This window comes from Dromaius novaehollandiae, chromosome 15 (assembly GCF_036370855.1).
Source record: "Dromaius novaehollandiae isolate bDroNov1 chromosome 15, bDroNov1.hap1, whole genome shotgun sequence".
In the NCBI taxonomy this organism is placed as follows: domain Eukaryota; kingdom Metazoa; phylum Chordata; class Aves; order Casuariiformes; family Dromaiidae; genus Dromaius; species Dromaius novaehollandiae.
In genome coordinates, this window is record NC_088112.1 from 23,681,330 (window position 1) to 23,688,606 (window position 7,277).

At 58.8% G+C, this 7,277-nt stretch overlaps 1 long non-coding RNA gene across 1 annotated transcript; it reads left to right on the top strand.

The window, feature by feature from the left end:
- The first annotated feature begins 5,472 nt into the window (after nt 1–5,472).
- On the top strand, nt 5,473–6,767 carry LOC135330053 (uncharacterized). Its single transcript, XR_010391814.1, has 2 exons — nt 5,473–5,631; nt 5,766–6,767. It is a non-coding gene; the product is annotated as an uncharacterized LOC135330053 (long non-coding RNA).
- Nucleotides 6,768–7,277: the final 510 nt, after the last annotated feature.

Consider the following 7,277-nt stretch of genomic DNA (forward strand, 5'->3'; position numbering starts at 1 on the left):
GAAGAAATGTAAGCCGAAGGATCAGGGCAAATAGCTGCTTGTCTAGGTTTGTTACCTAGCGACGCACTGGCAAAGCTTTTTATGAACACCTGTACTCGATCGAGTGCGTATTCATTCTGTGAATACTGCCAGACCGCGTACGTCACTGATGCTTTAAAGCAAGTCCGTGGCGCTGGGGTAGCACGTGTAGTGGAGGCTAAATGCAATAATACCTCGTTTTGATGTTGTTCTCTTATACGAAAGCACTTGGAGCAGATTAAGACATTTCTCGTCCTATTTTGTTTATTGAGTGGGCCCTGATACTGGGGAGAAGCTGCCGTGAAGCAGACCTAGTAGTCAGCTTCCTTAGAGAAGGCGTCTTGTCCTGTATTTGAGGGCTTCCGGTACGTTTTGACAGACAGTAGTGAGTGACGGGTTTCCTTTGGACCCCCCGGGGAGCAGAAAGTTCTGCCGGGAAGGCAAAATGTTTCTTGCGGCTGGGTTGGAAGAAGCTGGCTGCTGATGCAAGGCAGTGACAATTCTGGGGAGTCGCGGGAAGTTTTGAAAAGACGGTCGTTCCCTTTTCTAGAAGGCTATGCACTTCGGTTCCTAATAGCTGTAGTAATGAAGCCAGGTAAGCGTTCGGGAGGAGCCCAAGCCACTTTTGTCTAGCGAGTATTTTGCAAGGGGGGCAGGAAAGCGCTGTGCCCTGCTCCTTGCTGCCCTCGCGTGTCTGAAAGGCGGCACTGCACGCGGGAGGGGGGGCGCGCTCACGGCTGCCCTCGCGTGTCGACAAGGCAGCACTGCAGCCGCCGGCGGCCACCGCTGCGTACGAAGACCGTTGCGGGCAGCCGGCGCACACGTGCGCGCTGCCGGTCGCCGTGTTGGCCGCTACTCTGCGCTCTCTCGGGGACGGGTAAGCGCAGGGGCCGCGCTCGTGCCCCCTGCCCGGTGCTCACGGACCGGGAGCGCTTTTCCCGAGAGGGCTTTTCCTTCTCGGTGCTTCCTGGGGGCGCGGGGACGGGCAGTGCCGTCTCGGAGCTGCTCCGCGGCGCTCTCTCCCCGGGGCAGCCCCAGCGCCTGCTCGCTGATCCCCGCCGCTCTCTCGGGCGCGGGCAGAGCAGCCTCGGGGCGCTCGCTGCTCGGCCTGAGCGCCGGGGTGGCGCGGCGGGCTGCGGTTGGCGCGCGGGAGCCGGCCGGCTGCAGCGCGGCGCTGCGACCACGCGAGGGTGGGGCCATTCCTGGCGCTGCGCTCCCCCCGCCCCTGGCGCTCCGCTCCCCCCGCCCCTGGCGCTCCGCTCCCCCCGCCCCTGGCGCTCCGCTCCCCCCGCCCCTGGCGCTCCGCTCCCCCCGCCCCTCGCGCTCCGCTCCCCCCGCCCCTCGCGCTCCGCTCCCCCCGCCCCTCGCGCTCCGCTCCCCCCGCCCCTCCCGCGCGGTCCTGGGCCGCGCACGCGCGGTGCGGCGGCGCGAGCCCTGGGCGGCCGGCGCACGCGCGGTGCGGCGGCGCGAGCCCTGGGCGGCCGGCGCACGCGCGGTGCGGCGGCGGGCAAGATGGCGGCGAGCAGGGCGGGTGTTTTGGCTGGACGGCGGCGGGCGAGGGCAGAGGCGGCCTGGAGTCGAGCATGTGGGGGCCGCGGTGAGGCGAGGCGAGGTGAGGCGAGCGTGTGCCTTCGGGTGGCCGCGGGTGTCGGGCTGTGTCCTGCCAGCCGGGGCCGTCGCTGCGTGGAGGCGGCGGGGCGGGGGGGGGGGTAGTCGGGCCGGGGGCCGCGCCGCGCCGCGCCGGGTCTGCGCGGCGCCGGGTCTGCCGGAGCGCGGCTCTGACTCTCCCTTTTGCGTGTGTCGCCTGTAGGGCCCCGGTTCCTCCCCAGCGCGGGCCGGGGCGTGCGCTCGCCCCTGCGGACGCAGCCTGGAGGAGTGTGTGTGGGGTGTCTGCGCGGGGGTCTGGATGTCTCTAGCAGCGGCACGGCAGCCTGATGCCTCCTCTCGTCTGGGACGCGGGGTCCTTGGGGAGTTCCCTGCTGCCTCCTCTGGCGTTCTCTGCGAGCTCATAGATCCCTCCACCTCCTCTCCCTCCCACCCCCCCGCTCCCCTGTCTGGTGGGGTGGGAGACCGGTGGCTGCTCCCGCCGAGCTGAGAGCCACGTAGGGCACCCCTATGTGCTCACTACGCATCTGGGATGGCACCCCTGCCCTGAGGGCCCCGCAGAGTCCCACCCTTCCTGCAACCAGCCCCCCCAGAGCCATTAAACCACCCACAAATCCTGCCCCAACACCCCCACAGGCCCCAAAACGCCTCTGAGCCCTGCCGCAATGTTGTCACTGACTCCAGACCTTCCCCTGCACTCTGTGCAAGGCCCCAAACATTCCTCAAACTGCTGCCAGACCCAGTCCCCGCAGCAGTGAGGCGTTCTAACAAAGATGGGGTGCGATCTGCGTCTCCGCCTCGACTCAGTCCCGCTTTAGAGAAACAGGAACTTAGAGCACTTCCTGGTGAAGAGTGTTGACGGGTGAATGTGCGGATGACAAAGAGACTTTTCTCTCTTTTCTTCTGAGCCGCCTCTCAGAAGCCTCTGTGTGTGCGCGATGTGGCTGATCTGGTATAATCGTGCTGTGCGCAGTGCTTAAGGAGAACATTGCCCTAAAATGGAGGGCTAAGGAATAGCCTAAAAAACCTAAAAGGCTCGGGAAGAGCCAAAGAGAACACCGATGGGCTCTGGGAAGCCCCAGTGATGCTAGCGAAAACAGCGTGGCTTTTAGGCACCTCCTCAGAGCAGCAGCAATGTCTCGCTCCAGCCTATGGGACAATGGGGACTCTTAATTACCGCCTTGAATTACCACAAGTGTTGCAAAAGCAGAAGGGACTAGGGAGCATGCAGAGCAGGTTATGGACTATATGTCAAGTTTAAACAAGCAACAAGCCCCTCTGCAAACAGAAACAGGTTTAGCCCTAAGTAATAGACGAAGGTAGCTGTGAGTAACGTGAAGCGAAGCGGTGACGTCAGTCACCCCGAAAGCCTCGGAGAAGCGGTCTGAAAATCTGGTACCCTCGCGGCCTCGGCAGTCTTTTTGGTTTGTTTGGCAGGGTAGCCCACCGAAGGGGGACATCTCGAAGAGAAGCAGCAAGACCTGGGGATCCGGTGGTTCATTTTGGTCGTCGCCTGTGAGGCCAGCATGCAAGAGTAAGAGGAAGCTAGGAGCAGTCTCAGAAAGGTAATAGGTTTGAAAGGGAGACAGGCAAATCGAGGGCTGTCGTTCCTCCACGTAGTTAAAGACCGAGAGAGTTGTCGGTTAAGCGCATGCATACGAGGGTTTGCGAACAGTAACAATAACACTGAAGCGGAATAAAAATAAGGTTTCGTGGAAGATGGCGTTAGGAAGGTATTAGGCGACGTGCCCGCCTGCCTAATAACCTAGCCCTAATTGCTGCGTGTAACGTTTCCAGACCGTTTACCCTGCAACGTATGGTGCAAAGTGCCGTATTAAGACCTTTCCCTTAAGGAAAAGAAGAAGAAAAAAAGAAAAAAAAGGGGGAAAAAGAAAACAGGGTAAAGAGAAAAAGATCGTGCATAAACCTAAGCGTTTCACTGGAAGTAAAACGCGAGTTTATCGCTTCCTTACAGAGATGGAACCAAGGACAGCAAATGCTGACGAGGAGAAGAGACGGACGAGCGTTTGCTTGCGGTTAATACCGAAGGGACGGGATGAAACAAGGAAGCCAGAATGCAGCGGCCCCTCGATATCACCAGGAACTGCTACAGGAGGAGGCGTTCTGGCACGGGTAACTAGGGTAAGTATGGCTAATGACCGTTAGCAGTTATTTCGGCCTCCCCGAGGCAGCGCTGAGGACTGAGTAACCCGTTCCTACCCTGTGGCTGCTGTTGCCTGTATCTGCCTTAGCTTTGCTTTGGCTGTTTCTCTTTTGTTTTGTTATCGTACACGCAGCTACGGAAAGGAATAGATGTCATACTTACTTTTTTAGATTAATTGCCACGGCTGAAGTTGAAGAGACCAAGAAACGTAAGCCCCGAAGGGGCACATCTTGAAGAGAGGGGGCTAGACCTAGCGATCCAGTTGTTCGTTTTGGTCGTCGCCTGTGAGGCCAGCATGCAAGAGTAAGAGGAAGCTAGGAGCAGTCTCAAAAAGGTAATAGGTTTGAAAGGGAGACAGGCAAATCGAGGGCTGTCGTTCCTCCACGTAGTTAAAGACCGAGAGAGTTGTCGGTTAAGCGCATGCATACGAGGGTTTGCGAACAGTAACAATAACACTGAAGCGGAATAAAAATAAGGTTTCGTGGAAGATGGCGTTAGGAAGGTATTAGGCGACGTGCCCGCCTGCCTAATAACCTAGCCCTAATTGCTGCGTGTAACGTTTCCAGACCGTTTACCCTGCAACGTATGGTGCAAAGTGCCGTATTAAGACCTTTCCCTTAAGGAAAAGAAGAAGAAAAAAAGAAAAAAAAGGGGGAAAAAGAAAACAGGGTAAAGAGAAAAAGATCGTGCATAAACCTAAGCGTTTCACTGGAAGTAAAACGCGAGTTTATCGCTTCCTTACAGAGATGGAACCAAGGACAGCAAATGCTGACGAGGAGAAGAGACGGACGAGCGTTTGCTTGCGGTTAATACCGAAGGGACGGGATGAAACAAGGAAGCCAGAATGCAGCGGCCCCTCGATATCACCAGGAACTGCTGCAGGAGGAGGCGTTCTGGCACGGGTAACTAGGGTAAGTATGGCTAATGACCGTTAGCAGTTATTTCGGCCTCCCCGAGGCAGCGCTGAGGACTGAGTAACCCGTTCCTACCCTGTGGCTGCTGTTGCCTGTATCTGCCTTAGCTTTGCTTTGGCTGTTTCTCTTTTGTTTTGTTATCGTACACGCAGCTACGGAAAGGAATAGATGTCATACTTACTTTTTTAGATTAATTGCCACGGCTGAAGTTGAAGAGACCAAGAAACGTAAGCCCCGAAGGGGCACATCTTGAAGAGAGGGGGCTAGACCTAGCGATCCAGTTGTTCGTTTTGGTCGTCGCCTGTGAGGCCAGCATGCAAGAGTAAGAGGAAGCTAGGAGCAGTCTCAAAAAGGTAATAGGTTTGAAAGGGAGACAGGCAAATCGAGGGCTGTCGTTCCTCCACGTAGTTAAAGACCGAGAGAGTTGTCGGTTAAGCGCATGCATACGAGGGTTTGCGAACAGTAACAATAACACTGAAGCGGAATAAAAATAAGGTTTCGTGGAAGATGGCGTTAGGAAGGTATTAGGCGACGTGCCCGCCTGCCTAATAACCTAGCCCTAATTGCTGCGTGTAACGTTTCCAGACCGTTTACCCTGCAACGTATGGTGCAAAGTGCCGTATTAAGACCTTTCCCTTAAGGAAAAGAAGAAGAAAAAAAGAAAAAAAAGGGGGAAAAAGAAAACAGGGTAAAGAGAAAAAGATCGTGCATAAACCTAAGCGTTTCACTGGAAGTAAAACGCGAGTTTATCGCTTCCTTACAGAGATGGAACCAAGGACAGCAAATGCTGACGAGGAGAAGAGACGGACGAGCGTTTGCTTGCGGTTAATACCGAAGGGACGGGATGAAACAAGGAAGCCAGAATGCAGCGGCCCCTCGATATCACCAGGAACTGCTGCAGGAGGAGGCGTTCTGGCACGGGTAACTAAGGTAAGTATGGCTAATGACCGTTAGCAGTTATTTCGGCCTCCCCGAGGCAGCGCTGAGGACTAAGTAACCTGAGGGGCTCTGGCCTGGGTTAGGGCAGAAGTGCAGGCAGGCGGGATCAGGCATTTTCCTCTCAGCTCTCCGAGCTGAATCCTAGCCCTGAAGGAAAAAGCACTGGGGGAAGGCTACTCGGACACCTGCCACGTCGAGGGCAGGGGCAGGAGCTGACCCTTCCCCGACGGATGGACGGACGGACAGACGCTGGTGCGGCGGTGACTCTTTGGATATCGTAGGTAAGGGGAGGCACGCTGGTGCCGAGCTCCAGGGCGGTTTGCCTGAACACGATGCCCGGGGCAGGAGGTTACGCATTGTGTCCGGGGCTGGGAGCTGGTCCCCGAGTCCCATGTACTTGGGAGTGCCTGCGCTTGCCAGGGAGCCCGGTGCTGTTCCCAGAGCTGCGGGGAATTTCCCTTGCGTTGCCTGGACCCTCGGGGCTCTTGGGGGTGTTTCCCCTCATCGCAAGGGCAGCCAGAGCCCCTCCAGGGCTGCGTGAGGTCCCCGAACCGCTCCCGGATTTGCTTTTGGCACTCCGCAGTGTCGCTCGTGTGCCTGGGGCAGCCTGCAGGCGCCATCCTGTCAGCCGCGTTGAGCCCTGCGGCGTGCCTGGTGACCCCTCTGGTGTGCGCCAAGGCCCTTCCTCTGTATTTTGGTCTGCCCCAGAGCCCTGCACTTGCCCTCTGATGCCCTCAGGACCCCTCAGTTCACATTCTGGGTTGCCCCCGAGCCTTCTGCGTGCCTTTCGGTGCGCCCCGTGGCCCCGTGTGTGTTTTGCGGCACGCCGCAGAGGTCTGTTTAGCTTTTTCTCCTGTCCTGGAGTTTTCTGGGTGCTTCTGGGTGTGCCCCAGGGCCCTCCTTTTGGTGCCCCCAGAGTCACTCTGTTTGCTCTATCGTTGTTCTTTTTTTTTTTTTTTTTTTTTTTTTTTTTCCTTGACTTGTGTTGCACCCAGAGCTCTCGATTTGTTCTCTTGTGCTCCGCATACTCCCCTTTCCGCACTCTACACCCCAGGCAGGGCTCTCCCTTCAGCTCTCAGCAAGCTGCTGTCAGGAGAGTGGGGGTGCCTCTGCTGCCCTGGCAGCCCCAGCTGTCCCTGAAGGGGCTGATGGCCAGGCCCCCTGCCCAGTTCCTGCAGGCCCACAGCTGCGGGCCCTGGGGCTGAGATGAATGCCAGGGGGAGCTGGGTGGCAGGACAGGCCCCAGGTGGGGCTGATGGCAAGGGCAGGCCCACATTTGGGGGCTGGGGCCGCAGTTGGGGGGAGCTGGCGCTGGGGCAGGAGCTGGGCAGCGGAGCTGCCACGGAGCACGGCCCTTCGGGACCAGCCCGGCGGCCGCCCCGCGGAGGAGGTGAGCAGGGCCGGGGGAGGCGCGCTGCAGGCTGCGGGTCCCGCATGTGCCGGGGGTCCCGGCGGCTGGGAGTGTCCCGGGGCCACGGAGGCGGGGGGAGGAAGGGGGTGCGCCGGGGCTGTGGTGCGGTTTACTGCGCGGTCGGAGGAGCGCGGGGGGGGGGTCTCCTGTGTCAGCTCGGGAGCGTGTCGGGGAGCGGGGGGAGGAGGGTCGTGGAGGGGCGGGGGCAGTGTCGGAGCTGAGGCGG